A 21,812-nucleotide genomic window follows, 5' to 3' on the forward strand; every position below is an offset into this window, starting at 1 on the left:
GATTAGGGCTAATTTTAGGATTAGTGTTAGGGTTAGGCCTAGGGTTAGGGTTAGGCTTAGGCTTCGGGTCAAGGTTAGATTTAGAGATAGATTATGATCTAAGATTAGTGCTTAGGCTATGGATAGGGCAAGGGTTAGGACTAAGTTTAGGGCTAGGCTTAGGGTTACATTCATGGATAAGTTTAGAACTAGTAATAGGGCTAGTGTGAGAGTTATATTTATTCTTAGGTCTAGGGTTATGGTTAGGTTTAAAGATAGGGTGAAATTAGGGCTAAGAATAGGGCTAGGGTTAGTATTGGGGTTAGATCTAGGGTTGTGGCCAGGGATATGAATAGGGCTAGGATTAGACCTATGGTTCAGTCTAGGATCAGGCTTCCAGTAAAGTATAGGGTTACAAATAGAGTTAGGGTTAGGGTGAGAGTTACAGTTAGTCTTTCAGCTAGAGTTAGGGTTAGGGTTAGGGATAGGGCTAAATTAGGACCAAGATTATGGCTATGGTTAGTGTTAGGGTTAGGCTAGGGTTAGGGTTGGGGTTATAATTAAGGCTATGTTTAGGGCTAGGATAAGGGCTAGGGTTTGTGCTAGGGTTAGGGATAGGATTATGGCTAGGGCTAAAGTCAGGTCTAGGGTTATGGTTAGGGATAGTTTTAGGGTTAGATTTATGGCTAGGTCTAGTGTAATGGTTAGGTATAGGGTAATAGTCAGGTTTAGAGCTAGGGGTATTATTAATGTCAGAGTCAGTTTTGGGCTTTGATTTAGGTTTGAGTTTAGGGTTAGGGCTCGAATTAGCATTAGGGTTAGCATTAGGGTAATGATAAGGTTAGGTTTAGACTTCAGGTTACATTTGAGGAAATTGAAAGTTTGGGGGATAGTGATAGGGTTAGGGTTAGGCCTAGGGTTACATTAGCATAAGGGTAATGTTTAGGGTAATGGACACAGTTAGAATTAAGGTTATGGGTACGGTTATGGTTAGGATTAGGTCTTGAGTTAGAGTTAGGGTGAGGGTTAGAACTAGGGTTAGGTGTAGGGTTATGTTTAGCATAAGGGTTAGGTTCTGAGCTATGGTTAGGGCTAGGCTGGGAGTTAGCTTCAGGGTTATGTCTAGGGATAGGATTACCATAGATTTTGGGTTAGAAGTAGGGTTAGAATTAGACCTGGGATTAGTGGCAGGGTCAGTATAAGGATCAGGGTTAAGGTTAGAATTTGGTATAGGGTTAGAGCTACCATGAGAGCTTGGGTTAAGGCTATTAATAGAGTTAGGGTTTTGGTTATCCGAAGGATTAGGGATAGGTCTAGGTTTACCCTTAGGTTTAGGGGTTTGTTTAGGGTAAGGGATTGGTATAAAGCTAGGTTTAAGGCTATAGTTAGGGTTAGAGTTAGGGTTCAATCTAGGTTTAGGGCTCGAATTAGGGGAAGTGTTTGTGTTAGGTTTAGGAATAGGATTAGGACCACAGCTATTGTAAGAACTAGGGTTAAATTTAGGTTAGTTTTGACACCGGTCAGACCACAGAGGAGGCCAGCAGCCACCATGTTGGTAAACTGACGTCACCACCGCTGTTTTCGACTGACCGCAGCTCATTCAGCCATAGAACAGGTAATTTCAGGCTGCAATTCGCCTGCGGCTTGCAGACAGATTGCTAGGGCTCAGCGCCTGGGTGCTTCTTAGAACCTGATCTTATCGGAGTGAATACCCAGCGCGGAGCGGCTGCTGAGCCCGCGGAGGCTGCTTCTTGGACCCTGCGCCTACCAGAGCATACAACAAGCACTAAGCAGCCGAATTACGGCTCCCGGAACTGAGCCCGCGGGGACTGCTTCTTGGAGCTTACATTTATAGGAGCTTACACCGAGCACGGAGTGGCCGAGTTCCGGCTCCCGGAACTTCCCTGGCCCGGGGCTAGGAGCCCGCGGAAACTGCTTCTCGGTCCGGGTCCTGCTGAGGGCCGGTCAGGACACACACGGTGCTTTGGTTGCCCGGCAAGGGGAACAAAATGCTGCCATTCGCATAGGATACCAACATGGCAGAGATCTGATGTCTGCAGAAAGCGGCGGAGGAGGGAACTTCATCAATACCAGTGGTGACATAAGCAGTTGGTCTCCTGGTAGGGGGGGGTGAGGCACAGTCACCCGAGTCTCCTCAATTTGTCGTTGAGCCAGAGGGAAGGAGCCGGGCCGCCGCCAGCGCCCGGAGCAGGCCCAGCGGCTTGCCAGCGTGGTGACCGCGTGACCCCAATTGGAGAGGGGGCGGAGCGGAGCCGCCACCCGCAACCGCAAGGTGGGCAGACCCGCGACCCAGTGGTACATGGGCGTGGTAGGAGGGGCAGGGCAGGGCAGAGCCGCGGTTCGCGCTGTGACGAATGAGCGTGCAAGGTAAACAGACCTGTGACAGCCTGGCGGGTCAGGCCCAGTGGCCTGCCAGTGTGGTACACACGTCACCCCAACTGGAGTAGGGGCAGAGCAGATCCTTCTCCCACGCCCGGATCAGGCCCTGCCGGTGTGGTGGTCACGTGACCCCAATCGGGGGCGGAGCAGAACCGCCACCCGTGCCCGCAGGGTGAGCAGACCAGTGATCAACCTGTAGATCAGGCCCAGGGGTCCGCAGGCGTGGTAGGAGGGGCAGGGCAGATCCGCCGCCCGCGCCTCCAAGGTAGGCAGACCTACAACAGACCTGCGGATCAGGCCCAGGAGCCTGCCGGCGTGGTACAAACACCACCCTAATTGGTGTAGTGGCAGAGCAGAGTCGCCGCCCGTGCCAGGAACAGGCCCAGTGTCCTGCATGCGGGGTAGTCACGACACCCCAATTGGAGTAGGGGCAGAGCAGAGCCTCCACCCGTGCCCGAAAGGTGGGCAGATCTGCGACCGACCAGCGGGACAGGCCCAGTGGCCTGCCGGTACGACAGACACGTCACCCCATTTGCAGTAGGGGCAGAGTAGAGCCGCCGCCCGCGCCTGCAGGGTAGGCAAGCCTGCAACTGACCGGCGGATCAGGCCCAGTGGCCTGCCGGCGTGGTACACTCGTCACCCCAATTGGAGTAGGGGCAGAACAGAGCCGCCGCCAGCTCCCAGAACAGGCCCAGTGACCTGCCGGCGTGGTAGCCACGACACCCCAATTGGAATAAGAAGAGAGCAGAGCCGCCGCCCGCACCTGCAGGAAAGATACGCAAGCAGTATGAAAAGACAAGGAAAGAAAGGACCACAAGCAATGCAGGTCAACGCAACTTTAGAAGAGGTAACAGCTGCAGCAGATGGAATGTCAGATAAAGAATTCAGGATATACATGCTTCAGATGATCTGGAGTATCAAGGAAGACATTAAACAGCAAAATCAGACAATGAAAGATCACTTCGACAACGAATTACGCAAACAAATCCAGGAAGCAAAGGATCAACTATACAGGGAGATAGAGGTTATAAAAAACAAACAAACAGAAATCCTAGAAATGCAGGAAGCAATAAACCAACTTAAAAACTCAATGGAGAATACTACCAGCAGAGTAGAACACTTAGAAGATAGAACATCAGACAATGAAGACAAAGTATTTCAACTGGAAAAGAACATAGACAGCTCAGCAAGACTGTTAAGAAACCATGAGCAGAACATCCAAGAAATATGGGATAACATTAAGAGACCAAATTTAAGAGTCATTGGGATACAGGAAGGTACAGAGCTCCAAACCAAAGGAATGAGAAGTCTATTCAATGAAATAATACAAGAAAACTTCCCAGACTTGAAGAATGAGACAGAATCCCAAATCCTAGAAGCCTACAGGACGCCGAATGTGCAAAATCATAAGAGATCCACACCTAGACACATTATAATGAAGATGCCCAACATACAGAATAAGGAGAGAATTTTAAAACTACAAGAGAAAGGAAGCAGATTACATTTAGGGGTAAGCCAATCAGGATAACAGCTGATCTGTCAACACAGACTCTGAAAGCTAGAAGATCCTGGAATAACATATTTCAAACACTGAAAGAAAATGGGTTCCAACCAAGAATTGTGTATCCAGCGAAATTAAGCTTCAGGATGGAGGATGAAATTAAAACCTTCCACGATAAACAAAAGTTTAAAGAATTCGCAGCTAGAAAACCATCTCTTCAAAACATCCTCGCCAAAGCATTACAGGAAGAGGAAATGGAAAATAACAATGAAAACCAACAGTGGGAGGTAGGACAGTAAAGGGGGGGGGATAATCAAAGAGGAAAACAAACCATGTTTAGTAACAGAAATAAACAAATATGGCTGGAAGAACAACCCATATCTCAATAATAACCCTAAATGTTAATGGCTTAAACTCACCAATTAAGAGACACAGGCTAGTAGAATGGATCACAAAACAAGACCCAACAATATGCTGCCTACAGGAGACGCATTTGATAGGAAAGGACATACATAGGCTGAAGGTGAAAGGTTGGGAAAAATCATATCACTCATATGGACTTCGGAAACAAGCAGGAGTGTCCATACTCATATCAAATAAAATAGATTTCAAGCCAAAGTTAATCAAAAGAGATAAAGAGGGACACTACATACTGCTTAAGGGAACCATACACCAACAAGACATAACAATCATAAATATTTATGCCCCAAACAATGGTGCAGCTATATTCGTCAAACAAACTCTTCTCAAGTTCAAGAGTCTAATAGACCACCATACCATAATCATGGGAGACTTCAACACACCTCTCTCGCCACTGGACAGATCTTCCAAACAAAAGTTGAATAAGGAAACTATAGAACTCAATAACACTATTAATAACCTAGACCTAATTGACATATATAGAATATACCACCCAACATCAAGCAGTTACACTTTTTTCTCAGCAGCACATGGATCCTTCTCAAAAATAGATCATATATTATGTCACAGGGCAACTCTTAGACAATATAAAGGAGTAGAGATAATACCATGCATCTTATCTGATCATAATGGAATGAAACTGAAAATCAACGATAAAAGAAGGAAGGAAAAAGCATACATCACTTGGAGAATGAACAATAGGTTACTGAACGATCAATGGGTTATAGAAGACATCAAGAAGGAAATCAAAAAATTCTTAGAGATAAATGAAAACACAGACACAACATATCGGAATCTATGGGACACATTGAAAGCAGTTCTAAGAGGAAAATTCATTGCTTGGAGTTCATTCCTTAAAAAAAGAAAAAACCAACAAATAAATGATCTCATACTTCATCTCAAAATCCTGGAAAATGAAGAGCAAAACAACAGCAAAAGAAGTAGAAGGCAAGAAATAATTAAAATCAGAGCTGAAATTAATGAAATCGAAACAAAAGAAACAATTGAAAAAATTGACAAAACTAAAAGTTGGTTCTTTGAAAAAATAAACAAAATCGACAGACCCTTAGCGATGCTAGCGAAGAGAAGAAGAGAGAGAACTCAAATTACTAGCATACGGGATGAAAAAGGCAATATCACAACAGACACTTCAGAAATACAGAAGATAATCAAAAACTATTTTGAATCCTTATACTCCAATAAATTAGAAGATAGTGAAGGCATAGATAAATTTCTTAAGTCATATGATCTGCCCAGATTGAGTCAGGAGGATATAGAAAACCTAAACAGACCAATATCAATTGAGGAAATAGAAGAAACCATAAAAAGACTACCAACTAAGAAAAGCCCAGGTCCAGATGGGTATACAGCAGAATTTTACAAAACCTTTAAAGAAGAACTAATACCAATACTTTTCAAGCTACTTCAGGAAATATAAAAGGAGGGAGAACTTCCAAATTCATTCTATGAGGCCAACATCACCCTGATACCTAAACCAGACAAAGACACTTCAAAGAAAGAAAACTACAGACCAATATCTCTAATGAACCTAGATGCAAAAATCCTCAATAAAATTCTGGCGAATCGGATACAAAAACATATCAAAAAAATTGTACACCATGATCAAGTAGGATTCATACCTGGGATGCAAGGCTGGTTCAATATACGGAAATCAATAAATGTTATTCACCACATCAATAGACTTAAAAATAAGAACCATATGATCATCTCGATAGATGCGGAAAAAGCATTTGACAAAGTACAGCATCCCTTTATGTTCAAAACTCTAGAAAAACTAGGGATAACAGGAACATACCTCAATATTGTAAAAGCAATCTATGCTAAGCCTCAGGCTAGCATCATTCTGAATGGAGAAAAACTGAAGGCATTCCCTCTAAAATCTGGAACTAGACAGGGATGCCCTCTCTCTCCACTTCTGTTCAACATAGTTCTCGAAACACTGGCCAGAGCAATTAGACAGACGAAAGAAATTAAAGGCATCAAAATAGGAAAAGAAGAACTTAAATTATCACTATTTGCAGATGATATGATTCTATACCTAGCAGACCCAAAAGGCTCTACAAAGAAACTATTAGAGCTAATAAATGAATTCAGCAAAGTGGCAGGATATAAAATCAACACACATAAATCAAAGGCATTCCTGTATATCAGCGACAAATCCTCTGAATTGGAAATGAGGACAACCACTCCATTCAAAATATCTTCAAAAAAAAATAAAATACTTGGGAATCAACCTAACAAAAGAGGTGAAAGACTTATACAATGAAAACTACAGAACCCTAAAGAGAGAAATAGAAGAAGATCTTAGAAGATGGAAAAATATACCCTGTTCATGGATAGGCAGAACTAACATCATCAAAATGGCGATATTACCAAAAGTTCTCTATAGGTTTAATGCAATGCCAATCAAAATCCCATCGGCATTTCTTGTAGAAATAGAGAAAGCAATCATGAAATTCATATGGAAAAATAAAAGACCCAGAATAGCAAAAACAATGCTAAGCAGGAAGTGTGAATCAGGCGGTATAGCGATACCAGACTTCAAACTATACTACAGAGCAATAGTAACAAAAACAGCATGGTACTGGTACCAAAATAGGCGGGTGGACCAATGGTACAGAATAGAGGACACAGAAACCAATCCACAAAACTACAACTATCTTATATTTGATAAAGGGTCTAAAAGCATGCAATGGAGGAAGGATAGCATCTTCAACAAATGGTGCTGGGAAAACTGGAAATCCATATGCAACAAAATGAAACTGAATCCCTTTCTCTCGCCATGCACAAAAGTGAATTCAAAATGGATCAAGGAGCTTGATATCAAATCAGAGACGTGCCGTCTGATAGAAGAAAAAGTTGGCTATGATCTACAGTCGGTGGGGTCGGGCTCCAAATTCCTCAATAGGACACCCATAGCACAAAAGTTAATAACTAGAATCAACAAATGGGACTTACTCAAACTAAAAAGTTTTTTCTCAGCAAAAGAAACAATAAGAGAGGTAAATAGGGAGCCTACACCCTGGGAACAAATCTTTACTCCTCACACTTCAGATAGAGCCCTTATATCCAGAGTATACAAAGAACTCAAAAAATTAGACAATAAGAAAACAAACAACCCAATCAACAAATGGGCCAAGGACCTGAACAGACACTTCTCAGAGGAGGACATACAGTCAATCAACAAGTACATGAAAAAATGCTCAACATCTCTAGCTGTCAGAGAAATGCAAATCAAAACCACCCTAAGATACCATCTCACTCCAGTAAGATTGTCAGCCATTAGGAAGTCAAACAACAACAAGTGCTGGCGAGGATGTGGGGAAAAGGGTACACTTGTACATTGCTGGTGGGACTGCAGATTGGTGCAGCCAATTTGGAAAGCAGTATGGAGATTTCTTGGAAAGCTGGGAATGGAGCCACCATTTGACCCAGCTATTCCCCTTCTCGGTCTATTCCCTAAAGACCTAAAAAGAGCATGCTACAGGGACACTGCTACATCGATGTTCATAGCAGCACAGTTCACAATAGCAAGACTGTGGAACCAACCTAGATGCCCTTCAATAGACGAATGGATAAAAAAAATGTGGCATTTATACACAATGGAGTATTACTCTGCATTAAAAAATGACAAAATCATAGAATTTACAGGGAAATGGATGGCATTAGAGCAGATTATGCTAAGTGAAGCTAGCCAATCCCTAAAAAACAAATGCCAAATGTCTTCTTTGATATAAGGAGAGTAACTAAGAACAGTGTAGGGACGAAGAACAGGAGAAGAAGATTAACATTTAACAGGGATGAGAGGTGGGAGGGAAAGGGAGAGAGAAGGGAAATTGCATGGTAATGGAAGGAGACCCTCAGGGTTATACAGTGGAGGAGGTAGAGAGAGAGGAGGGGAGGGGAGGGGAGAGGTGGGGAGGGGGGAGGGTGGAGGATGGGAAAGGCAGTGGAGCACAACAGACACTAGTATGGCAATTTGTAATTCAATGGATGTGTAACTGATGTGATTCTGCAATCTGTGTATGGGGTGAAGGTGGGAGTTCATAACCCACTTGAATCAAAGTGTGGAATATGATATGTCAAGAAATTTGTAATGTTTTGAACAACCCACAATAAAAAATTAAAAAAAAAATTTAGGTTAGTTTTAGTGTTATGGTTAGGTTTAGTGTTAGGGTTAGGTTTAAGTTTAGGGTGATATTTATAGCTAGGGTTTGTATTAGGATATGAGTCAGGTCAGGGTTTGTTTTAGAGTTAGGGATAGGATTCGAATTATTGTTAGGGTTATTCTTAGCATTTGGTTTAAGGTGAAGGTGGTGTTTAGAGATAGGTTGAGTGTTAGGATATGAGTCAGGGTCAGTGTTAGTTTTAAAGTTAGTGTTAAACTCGAATTAGGACTACGATAGGTCTAGGTTTAGTGTTAGGGTTTGGTTTAAGTTCATGTTTAGGGTTAGGGCTATTGCTTGGTTTGGGTTTAGTCCCAGGGTTAGGTTTAGGGCTAGTGTAAGTGTTAAGCTTAGGCGTAGGGTTTGGGTTAGATTTGGAGTTAGGGTTAGATCTAGGGTTAGGGCTGGGACTAAGAATAGGTCAAGGGTTAGGACTAGGGATAGGGTTATGGTAAGGGATAGGTTTTGAACTAGGGATAGGTATAGTGTGAGAGTTAGAGTGAGTCTTAGGGCTAGTGTTAATGTTAGGGTTAGAGATAAGGCTAAATTAGTGCTAGGATTAGGGCTAGGTTTATTGTTTGGCTAAAGCCTAGAGTTAGGGTTAGGGTTAGGTTTAAGTTTAGGGTAAGAGATGGCATTATAGCTAGGTATATACAGGTAGGGTGAGTGTTACAATTTGGGTTAGGGGTAGGGTTAAGGTTAGGGTTATGATTAAAGCTAGGTTCAGGGCTAGGATGAGGGCTAGGGCTAATTTCCAGTCCAAAATTGTGGTTAAAGATAGTTTTAGGGTTAGGATTATGGCTATGTCATGTTGAGGGTTAGGTGTAGGGTTATATTCAAATTGAGAGCTAGGGGTTTTATTATGGTCAAGATCAGGATTAGGGTTTGGGATAGGTTAAGGTTTCAAGTTAGGGCTTGAATTAGTGTTAGTGTTAGAGTTAGGTTAATGATAGGGTTAGTATTAGGTTCAGGTTAGGTTCAGGGTAATAGATTGGGTTAAGATTAGGGTTCAGGCCTAGGGTTAGTATTAGGGTTATGGTTGTGGTTTTGGTAATGAATAGAGTTAGAGATGGGTTTAGGGCTACGTTTATGGTTACAAATAGGGCTAGTGTTAAAGCTAGGATTAAGGCTAGGTTTTGGGTTAAGTTAGGCATAGGTTTAGGATTAGGGCTAATGTAAGTACTAGGGTGATGTTTAGGGCTAGTTTTAGGGTTTAGGGCTAGTGTTAGTGTTAGGGTTATGTTTAGGTTTAGGATGATGTTTAGAGCTAGTAGTGTTAGTCAGTGTCAGGTTCAGGGTTAGTTTAAGGGTTTGGCTTACAACTCATATTAGGGCTAGGGTTAGGGCTAGGTTTAAGGTTAGGGTTTGATTTAGGTTAAGGTTTAGGGTTATAGCTATAGCTAGGTTTTCTTTTAGGGTTAGGGCTAGGGTTAGGAGAAGTTTTAGGATTAGTGTTATGGTTTGGGCTAGTGTTAGGGTTTGGCTTAGTCTTCGGATTAGGGCTCGATTTAGAGTTAAGTTTTGTCTAAGGTTACTTCTAAGTCAAAGTATAGGGCAAAGGTGAGGGCTAGGGTTAGGGTTATGGTAAGGAATAGGGTTAGAACAAGTGAAAGGTCAAATGTGAGAGTTAGAGATAGTCTTAGGACTAGTGTTAGGGATAGGGCTAAATTAGGGCTAAGATTAGGGCTAGGGTTAGTGTCAGTGTTAGGCCTAGAGTTTGGGTTAGGATTGTAATTAAGGCTATGTTTAGGGATAGGATAAGGGCTAGGGTTTGTGTTAGGGTTAGGGCTAGAATTATGGCTAGGGCTAATGTCAGGTCTGGAGTTACAGTTAGGGATAGTTTTAAGGAAAGTTTTATGGCTAGGTCTATTGTAAGGTTTAGGTATAGGGTAAGAGTCAGGCAGGTTCAGAGCTAGGGGAATTATTAGGACCAGGGTCAGTGTTAGGGCTTGGTTTAGGTTTGAGTTTAGGGTTATGGCTCAAATTAGAGTTAGGGTTAGGGTTAGGGTAAAGATAGGGTTAGGTTTAGGGTTCAGGTTAGGTTTAGGGTAATTGATAGTTTTGGGGATAGTGATAGGGTTAGGGTTACTCTTAGGGTTAGCATTAAGATAAGGGTTATGTTTGGGTAACGTATACAGTTAGAGTTAAGGTTAGGTCTTGGGTTATGGTTAGGATTAGTTCTTGGGTTAGGGTTAGGGAGAGGGTTAGGATTAAGGCTAGGTTTACGGCTTGGATTAGGGTTTGTGTTAGGGCAAGGGCTAGGATTAAGGGTAGGGCTAATGTCAGATCTAGCATTACAGTTAAGGGTAGTTGCTGGGTTTGGTTTTGAATAGGTCTACTGTAAGGATTAGTTTTAGGGCAAAGGTCAGATTTAGAGGTAGGTGTATTATTACAGTCAGGTTCAGGATTGGGGATTGGTTTTGGCTAAGGTTTAGGGTTACGTCTGAAATTAGCATTAGGTTTAGAGTAATGGATATTTTTAGGTTTAGGGTTCAGGTTAGGTTTAGCATTGTGAATAGCCTTAGGGATAGCTATAAAGTTAGGCTTAGTCCTATTGTTAGCTTTTGGGTTACGCTTAAGTTTAGGGTAAAATGTAGGATTACAGCTAGGATTAGGGCTACGTTTATGATTAGGATTAGGGCTAGTGTTAGGGTTAGGGTTAGGGTTAGGGTTAGGTTTAGGCCTAGGGTTAGGGTAAGGTTTAGGGTAAGTGTTATGGTTGGAGCTAGATTTAGGGCTAGGGCGAGTTTTAGGGTTAGAGCAGGTCTAGGGTAAATGTTAGGGTTAGGGCTACGTTTAACATTAGGGTTAGGTTTAGAGTTATGGTAATGGATAGAGTTAGAGCTAGGGTTTGGCCAATGGTTACAGTTAAAATTAGGGTTAGGGATAGAGCTATGTTAAGGTTTAGGGTTAGGATTAGGGCTCAGTTTATACACAGTATTAGGGTTAGAGTTACTTTATTCAAATTTCTTTGATATAGTCCTGGATTCATATTTAACTAACCTTATTCTGTTTCCCAGGTTTAGGCCTTTGGGTTCATCGTTTTGTGGTCTAGAACAGTTAATATTTTCATTTTACTTCATTTTGACTTATATGAGTAAACGTAAATGGACCACAAAATCAAACAGGGTTTATGCTAGCTGCTTGAAACTGCACACACACCCTCAATTCTTTGTGAGAACACTCTGGTATGTTCCTTGTGAGTGTAGGCCTAAGCTGAAGCATGCAAAAACAACTTTATCTGAGAGCCTTTTAGGAGAAAGCAGGGAATATGCATGCACTGAAATTCCTCCCATAATTATTTTGTCAGATTTGTTTGATACTGAGTACAATTAATTATTTAGCTTGCCCTACAAAGATCTACAAGTGTGGGACTTCTAGGATCAATGGTTCTCTAATCAGGTTAGGGTTAGTGTTAGGTTTAGGGTTAGGGCTAGTGTTAGATATAGTGTTACAGTGAGAGTAAGTTTTGTACAAATTTCTTTGATACTTGGAAGGAGTCATCTTTTATCTAGCCTTAATATGCTCTTCAGGTTTGGGCCTTCTCATTTCAATGGTTCCCTAACAGGGACACTCTGTATTTTAATCTTTCACTTCATATTGACTTATATAGGTAAATGAAAATGGAGGTTAAAATCAAACCATGTTGGTGCTAACTGCTTGAAACTTCAAACACTGAATCAGTTCTCTGTGGGAACTCTCTGGTTTGTTCCTTGTGAAAGTAGCCCTAAGATGAAGATGGCAAAAGCAGCTTTATCCAAGAGCCCTTTAGCAGAAAACAGAGAAATATGCATGAACTGAAATACCACCTCAATTATTTGGTCATATGTCTTTGATACTGCATAGGATTCATCTGATAGCTTAGCCCCCTAGGGTCCCGACGTTTGGGACTTCTAGGATCAACAGTCTTTCAAACAGGTTAGGATTTGTGTTAAGGATAGTGTTAGGGTTAGTGTTAGAGCTAGTATTAGGATTAGAGTTAGTTTTGTTCAAATTTCTTTGATACTGGGCAGAATTCATTTTCCTCCTATCCTTACTATACTCCACATGTTTGGGCCTCCTAGGTTCAATGGTTCACTGTAACAAACAGTTTGTATTTTAAAGTTTCAGTTCATTTTGTCCTATACAGGTAAATGGAAATGGAGCTGGAAATCAAACAGCATTGGTGCTAGCTGCTTGAAAATTCACACTCCATGAATTCTATGTGAGCAATCTCTGGTTTGTTCTTGTTACAGTAGGCCTAAGCTGAAGCATGTAAAAACAACTTTACCCAAGAGTCCTTTAGGACATAACAGAGAAATTTGCATGAGAGCCCTTTAGGAGAAAACAGGAAAATGTGCATGTACTGAAATACCTCCAAAAATTATTTGGTCAGATTTGTTTGATTTTGCATAGGATTCATCACTTAGCTTGCCCCACAAGGCTCCCCAAGGGTGGGAATTCTAGGATCAATGGTTCTCTTATGAGGTTAGGGTTAATGTTAGGTTTAGGGTTACAGCTAGGGCTAGGGTTAGAGGTAATGTTAGGTGGAGAGTTAGTTTTGTTCAAATTTCTTTGATACTAGGCATGAGTCATCTTTTATCTAGCCTTAGTATGGTCCCAAGATATGTTATTCTCAATTCAATGGTCCACGATCATGAACACTTTGTATTTTAAGGTTTCAATTCATTTTGACACCTATGGGTAAATGGAAATGGAGGTGGAAATCAAACAGGCAGCTCTTCCCCTAAACCTAACCCTAAACCTAACCACAAATTAGCCCTAATCCTAGGCCTAAGCCTAACACTAATCCTAGACCTATTTCTAGCCCTAATTTAGCCTGAACCCTAACCCAAACTCTAGCCCTAAGACTAACACTAACTCTTGCCATAGCCCTATTCCTAGTTTTATCCCTATCCTTTACTAACCCAACCACTAGCCCTAATCTTAGCTCTAACACTAGCCATAGCCCTAACCCTAGAATTAACAATAACTCTAAGTCTACTCCTAAGCCTAAACTCACCCTATCAGTAGCAATAACAGTAACACTAATCATAAAACTACAATCAACTTTAGTTTTAGTCCTAAAATAAAACCGAGCCATAGGACTAACCCTAACCCTTAACCTAAACCAAATCCTAACCCTATATCTAGCCCTAAGCATACCTCTAATTTGAGTCCTATCCCTAACTATAAAATGAATCGTGATTCTGACTCTGACCCTGACACTAATCCTAGTTAAAAACAACACCCTATACCTAAACATAATCCTAAAACTAGACTCATTCCTAAATGTAACCCTAAAACTAGCCCTAATCATAACCTTAGTTCTTACATTAGCCCTATCACTAAGAAGAGCCCTAACATAACCAAAAACCTAGCCCTAATCCAAGACCCAACCCTAGCTTTAACTCTAACTTGAACCCTAAACCTAGCCCTAACCCTTACCCTACTCCTAACCCTAACTTTTATCCTTGCACTAATCCTAAACCTAACCCTACTCATAGCCATTAATTTAACCATATACCTAGCCCTAAACCTAGCACTAACCCTATCCAATACCATAACATTAACCATAAACCTAATGCTAATCCTCAGCCTGACCCTACCACTATTCCTAAACCTAACCTATCCATTACCCTAACCATAACCTGAACCTAAACCTAAAAATATCGTTACCCAACATGTAACATAAACCCTAATGCTAACTCGAGCCTTAAAGCTAAAACTAAACCTAACCTTAACCATAAACCTAACCCTGACACTAACAGTAATACTAACACTAACTCTAAAAGTTACCTTATACCGAAACCAAATGCTAACCCTACCACTAACCCTAATCCTAACCCTAACACTAAGCCTAACACTAAACATAACACTAACCCTAAACCTAACCATAACCATAACACAAAACCTAAACCTAACCGTAACAATATCCCTAACCCTAACAAAAACCCTAAACTAATCCCTAACACTTACACTAACACTAACCCTAACCCTAACCCTCAAACTAACTTAAACATAACACTAACCCTAAATCTATCTCTAAATCTAACTCTGAAACTAAACCTAACACTAACTCTAATGCAAATATTACCAGTAACACTAACAATAACACTAACCTTAATCCTACCAGTAAACCAAACTATATACTTACCTTGAACCTAACCTTAACACAAACTCTAACCCCAACCCAAACACTAACCCTAACTCTAATCCAAAACCTAACATTGACCCTAACCTAACCATAACCCTAAACATCACCATAATACTAACACTATCACAAAATTTAACACTAACACTAAATCTAACCTTAAACATAAACCTAATTCTAATCCTAGCCCTAAATATTACAAAACCCTAAACCTAATCCTAACCTAAACTCTAACACTAAACCTAACTTTAACCATACCCTATCCCAAACCCTAACCCTAACCCTAAACCTAACAGTAACCACAACCCTAAACCTTAACATGACCCTAACGCTAACCCTAACACTAACCCTAAACTTATTTCTAGTGCTACCCCTAACACTAATGCTAACCATAACCCAAGCCTTACATTATCCCTTAACCTAACAAAAACCTAACATTAACCCTAACCACAACCTTAACCCTAAAAAAACCTTAACCCTAAAACTAACCCTTACCTTAAACTAACCCTAACCCTTATAGTAAATCTAACCAATTCACTAAACCTAAACATATCCCTAACACTAACACTAAACCTAAACTTAAACCTAATCATAACCCTAACTCTAAAAATAACACTAACCCTAACCCTAAACTAACCCTAAAGCTAACTTTAACACTAACCCTAATCTTAACTAAATGCTAACTATAACACTAACCCTAACCCTAACACTAACCCTAACCCTAACTCTGTATCTAAAACTAACCCTACCCTAACCAAAACCTAGTGCTAAACCTAACATTAATCCTAATCCTAAACCTAACCCTAACCTTACCAAAAAACCTAACCCTAGACATAATGCTAACCCTAACCCTAACCCTAAGGCTAACACTAACATTAACACTAATCCAAAACCTACCACAAACACTAACCCTAACCCTAACACTAACACTAACCCTAAACCTAATGCTAACAGTAACTCTAACCCTAATCCTAACCATAACCCTCAGCCTATCCATAACAGTAACACAAACCCTAACACTAACCCTAAACCTAATCCTAACACAAACTCTAACCCTACCACTAACACTAACCCTAACACTAACCTTAATCCTAGCCGTAAACCTAACCTTATATTTACCTTGAACCTAACATTAACACAAACTCTATACCCAACCCTAACACTAAACCTAACTATAATCAAAACCCTAACATTAACCCTAACCTTAAATCTAAACCTCACCATAACACTAACTCTAACGCAAAATTTAACACTAACCCTAAACTTAACCTTAACCCTAAACCTAATCATAATCCTAACCCTAAACATAACCAAACCCTAAAACTAAACCTAACCTAAACCCTAACCCTAAACCTAACACTAACCCTAACCCTAACCTAAACCTAACAGTAACCCTAACAATAACCCATATCTTAACTATAATACTAACCCTAACACTAACCCTAATCCTAACTCAACACTAACCTTAACCCTAACTCTAAACCTAAAACTAACCCTACCTTAACAAAAACCTAGTGCTAATCGTAACCTTAATCATAATCCTAAACCTAACCCTAACCCTACCATAAAACCTAACCCTAAACATAATGCTAAACATTACCATAACCCTAACCCTAACCCTAATATTAACACTAACCTAAACCCTGCAACAAACATTAACCCTAACCATAACACATTAACCCTAAACCTAATGATTACACTAACGCTAACCCTAATCATAACCGTAACCCTAACCCTATTCCTAATACTAACACAAACCATAACCCTAACCCTAACCCAAAACTAAACACAAACTCTAACCCTAACCCTAACTCTAACACTAACACTAACCCTAACACTAACACTAAACCTAACACAAGCCCTAATGCTAACCATACCCTAACCCTAACCTAACCCTAACCCTAACCTAACCCTAACCCTCACTTAAACCTTACGGTAACTCTAAACCTAACACTAACTCTAAAACTAACCTTAACCCCTAAATCTAAAGATAATACTAACTATAACCCTAACCCAAACCTAACCCTAAATTTAATCCTAACAAAAAACCTTAACCCTAATCCTAACCTAAACCTAACCCTAACCATAAACCTAACCTGAATCCTAACCGTAACCGAAAACCTAACCCTAACCATAAACTTCACCCTAACCTGAATCCTAATCATAACCGAAAACCAAACCCTAATCCTAAACTTCACCCTAACACAAACCTAACACTAACCCTAACCCTAACCATAACACTAACCCTAACCCTAACCCTAACCTCAACACTAACACAAACCCTAAACCTAAACCTAACACTAATCTTAAACCTAATCCTAAACATAAAACAAACCCTAACACAAACCCTAACCCTAACCCTAAAACAAACCCGAATCCAAACCTAACCATAACACTAACACTAACACTAACCCTAATGCAAAACCTAACACTAACAGTAACTCTAATCGTAACCGTATCCTACTTGTAAACCTAACCTAACACTTAACACAACCCTAACCCTAACCTTAAACCTAAACCTAAACCTAACCCTAACACTAACTCTAAACCTAACCATAAACCTAAACCTAAAACTGACCCTAAACCTAACCCTAACCCTAACACAAACTTTAACCCTAACCTTAATTCAAACACGAAGGCTAACCCTAATATTAACCCTAAACCTAAACCTAATGCTAACTATACCAGTAACCCTAACCCTAACCCAACCCTAACACTAACCCTAACCCTAATCTTAATCCTAATGCTAATACTAACCACAATCCCAACCGTAACACAAACCCTAACAATAAAAATAACACTAAAATTAACCCTAACCCTAACCACAAAACTGAAACTAAACTTAAGACAAACCCTAACCCAAACCATAATTCTAAACTTAACCTAAACCTAACCCTAACCACAAACTAACCCTAACCCTAACAGTAAACCTAACACTAAACCTAACCCTAACACTAACACTAACCCTAACTCCAAACCTAAACCTATCACTGACCCTAACTGTAAATGTGACCCTAAATGTAACACTAACCCTAACCCTAACATTAACAATAACCCTAATACAAACCACAACACTAAACCTAAACTTAAACCTAAAACTAACAGTAAACCTAACCATAACCCTAACAGTAACCCTTACCCTAACCCTAACCCTAACTATAACCTTAATCCTATCTGTAACCCTAAACCAAATGCTAACATAAACCCTAACCCTAAACCTGAACCTAAATCTTAAACTAACCCTAACCCTAACCCTAACACTAAGCCTAACCCTAACCCTAAACCTATCTCTAAACCTAACCCTAAACCTTACCATAACCCTAAACCTTACCCTAACCTGAACATTAAACCTAACCCTAACCCTAACAATAACACTAATGGTAACACCAAAACTAACCCTAATCAGAAACCTAACCCTAACAATAATCCTAAGCATAACACTAACCCTAAAACTAACCCAAACACTAACACTAATGCTAACCCAAAATCTAACACAAACCCTAGCCGTAAACTTAACTCTAAGTTCTACTTAAACCTAACCCTAATGCTTACCCTAACACTAACCCTATCCTTAACCATAAACCTAAACATAACAATAACCCTCATCCTAACCTTAATCCTAAACCTAACAATAACCCTAAACCTAACCCTAACCCTAATCCAAACCAAACCCTAACCCTAACCCTAACCCTAACACTAACCTGAAAAAAAAAAAACACTGACACTAATCCTAACAATAACCCTAATCCTACCCGTAAACCTAACCTAAAACTAAACCTAACCTTAACCCTAACATAAAACCTAACAGTAACCCTCACACTAACCTTAAGCCTAACCAAATCCTAATTGCAACCCTAACCCTAACTCTAACCCTAAAACTAGAACAAACCCCAAGCTTTCCCTTAACACTAAACATAACACAAACACTCACCCTAAATGTAAAAATAATCCCAACTCTAACCCTAACCCTAAAACTAACCCTAATCCTAACACTATCACTAAACCTAACCCTTATGGTAACCCTAACCCTAACCCTAAATCTTACTGTAATGCTAACCCTAACACTAATCTTAACCCTAAACCCAACCCTACATATAATCCTAACTGTAATTTCACCCTAACCCTATCCGAAACCCTGATACAAACCCTAACTTAAACCAGACCACTAAACCGAACCCTAACCTTAACCTTAATCTTAAACCTATTATTAACACTAACCCAAACCCTAACACAAACACTAACCCAGAGCCTAATACTAAAACTAACCATAACCTAACCCTAATCATAATTTTAAGTGTAAACTTAAACCTCACCTAACCCTAAACCTAACACAAAAACTTACAATAACCGTTACCCTAAGCCTAACAAAAAACTTAACCCTAACCCCAAACCTAACCTTAACACTAAACATAATCCTAACTTTAAACTTAACACTAACCCTATCCCTAAAATCAACACTAACTCTAACACTAATCCTATCCCTAAATTAAAGCTAACCTAAACCATAAACCTAACTTTAAACTAACCCTAACCCTAAACCTTAACCTAAGACTACCCCTAAATTTAACTCCAACCCTAAACCAAAGCCTAACTCTAACCTAATACTAACTCTAACCCTTAACCTAAACCTAACAAGAACCCTAACTCTAATCCAAATACTAAACTTAATGCTAATCCTAAACCTAACTCTAACATTAAACCTTACAATAACCCTAAACATAAACCTAACACTAAGCCTAACAACAAATCTAAAACCGTCACTAATTTTAAACCTAACCCTAACACTAACCCTAAACATACTCTAAACCTAACCATAAACCTAATACTAAACCTAACCCAAAACCTAATTCTAAATCTAACCCTATTCCTATTTGAATACCTAAATCTTACACTAACCCTAACCCTATCAAAAAACCTAACCCTAACCCTAACCCTACAGCAAACTCTAATGCTAATACTTAACCTAACACTAACCCTAACCCTAACTCAAATCCTAACTCTAAAACTAACCCTAACCCTAACCCTTACCTTAACACTAAACCTAACAGTAACTCTAACCCCAATACTTAGCCTAACACTAACCCTAACACTAAATCTAAAAGCAACCCTCACCCTAACCATAGCACTAACCCTAACCCTATCACTAACACTAACTCTAAACCTATCCCTATCCTTAACACTAACCGCAACCCTAAACCAAACACTAACACTAAACCTCAACATAAACCCAAACCTAACACTCACACTATCCCTAACATAACACTAACCCTAAACCTAAGCCTAACACTAACCCTAACTCTAAATCTAACCCTAACCCTTACACTAACAAAACCCTAAACCTATCCCTAACACTAACACTAACACTAACCCAAACCCTAACCCTTAACCTAACCCAAACCTAACATTAACCCTAAATCTATCTCTAAATCTAACCTTGACACTAAACCTAACACTAAATCTAATGAAAAAACGTAAGACTAACAGTAAACCTAACACTAAACTTAATCCTACCTGTTAACCTAACCTTATACTTACGTTGAACCTAACCTTAACACAAACCCTAACCTTAACCCTAACACTAAACCTAAGTCTAATCCAAACCCTAACATTAACCCTAACCTAACCCTGAACCTCACCGTAACACTAACTCTAAAACAAAATTTAATACTAACACTAAACCTAACCTTAAACCTAAACCCAATCTTAATCCTAACCCTAAATATAACCTAACCCTAAGACTAACCCTAACCTTAACCCTAACACTAAATCTAACTTTAACCATACGCTACCCCAAACCCTAACCCTAACCCTAAAGCAAACACTAACCATAACCCTAATCCTTATCATAACCCTAAAGCTAACCCTAACACTAACCCAAAAACTAATTCTAATGCTAACTCTAACACTAACCCTAAACATAACCCAAGCCTTACATTAACCCTAAAACTAAACAAAACCTAACACTAACCCTAACCCTAACCCAACCCTAACACTAACCCTAACTCTAAACCTAAAACTAACCCTACCCTAACTAAAAACTAAGGCTAATCCTAAACTTAATCTTAATCATAAACCTAACCTTAACCCTAACATAAAACCTAACAATAAACATACTGCTAACCCTAACCCTAAACTTAACACTAAGCATAACCCTAATCCTTACCATAACCCTAACGCTAACCCTTACACTAACCCTAACCTAATTCTAATGCTACCCCTAACACTAACTCTAACACTAACACAAGCCTTATATTAACACTAGCCTTAACAAAACCTAACACTAACCCTAACCATAAAATTAACACTAACACTAATGCTAACCCTAAAACTAACCCTAACCCTCACAATAACCCTAACCCTAATACTAACCCTAACAAAATCACTATACCTAAACATATCCCTAACACTAAAACTAAGCCTACACCTACACCTAAACCTAAACCTAATTATAACCCTAACCCTAAAAATAACACTAACCCTTACCCTAAATCTAACCCTATTCTTAATCCTAACACAAACCGTAACCCTAAACCTGACCCTAACCCTAACACCAACTCTAACCCTAACCATAACACTAACACTAACCCTAACACTAATCCTAACCCTAACACAAATCTTAATGCTAACCATATCCTAACCCTAACCTAATCCTAACCCTAAGCTAAACCTTACACTAACCCTAAACACTAACTTAAAAACTAACCTTAACCCTAAATCTAAAGATACAACTAACAATAACCCTAACCAAAAACCATGCCATAAATTTAACCCTAACACAAACCTTAAACCTAACCCTAATCCAAACCTAACCTTTACCATAAACCTAACCTGAATCCTAATCATAACCGAAACCCTAACCCTAAACCTAAACTTCACCCTAACACAAACCTAAACACTAAACATAACACTAACCAAAACACTAACCCTAACCCTAACCCTAACACTAGCTGTATCCGTAACCATAACCCTAACCCTAACCCTTACCCTAATCCTAACCCTAACCCTGACCCTAAACCTAACACAAACCCTAACCCTAAAATTAACCCTAACACTAACCTTAAACCTATCCCTAAAACTAATCCTAACCCCAACCCTAACCCTATCACTAACATTAACACTAAACCTATCACTAACTATAACCCTAAACCTAAATCTAAGCCTAACCCTAACCATAAGCCTAACACTAACCCTA

Source organism: Marmota flaviventris, chromosome 1 (assembly GCF_047511675.1).
Source record: "Marmota flaviventris isolate mMarFla1 chromosome 1, mMarFla1.hap1, whole genome shotgun sequence".
Classification (NCBI taxonomy): domain Eukaryota; kingdom Metazoa; phylum Chordata; class Mammalia; order Rodentia; family Sciuridae; genus Marmota; species Marmota flaviventris.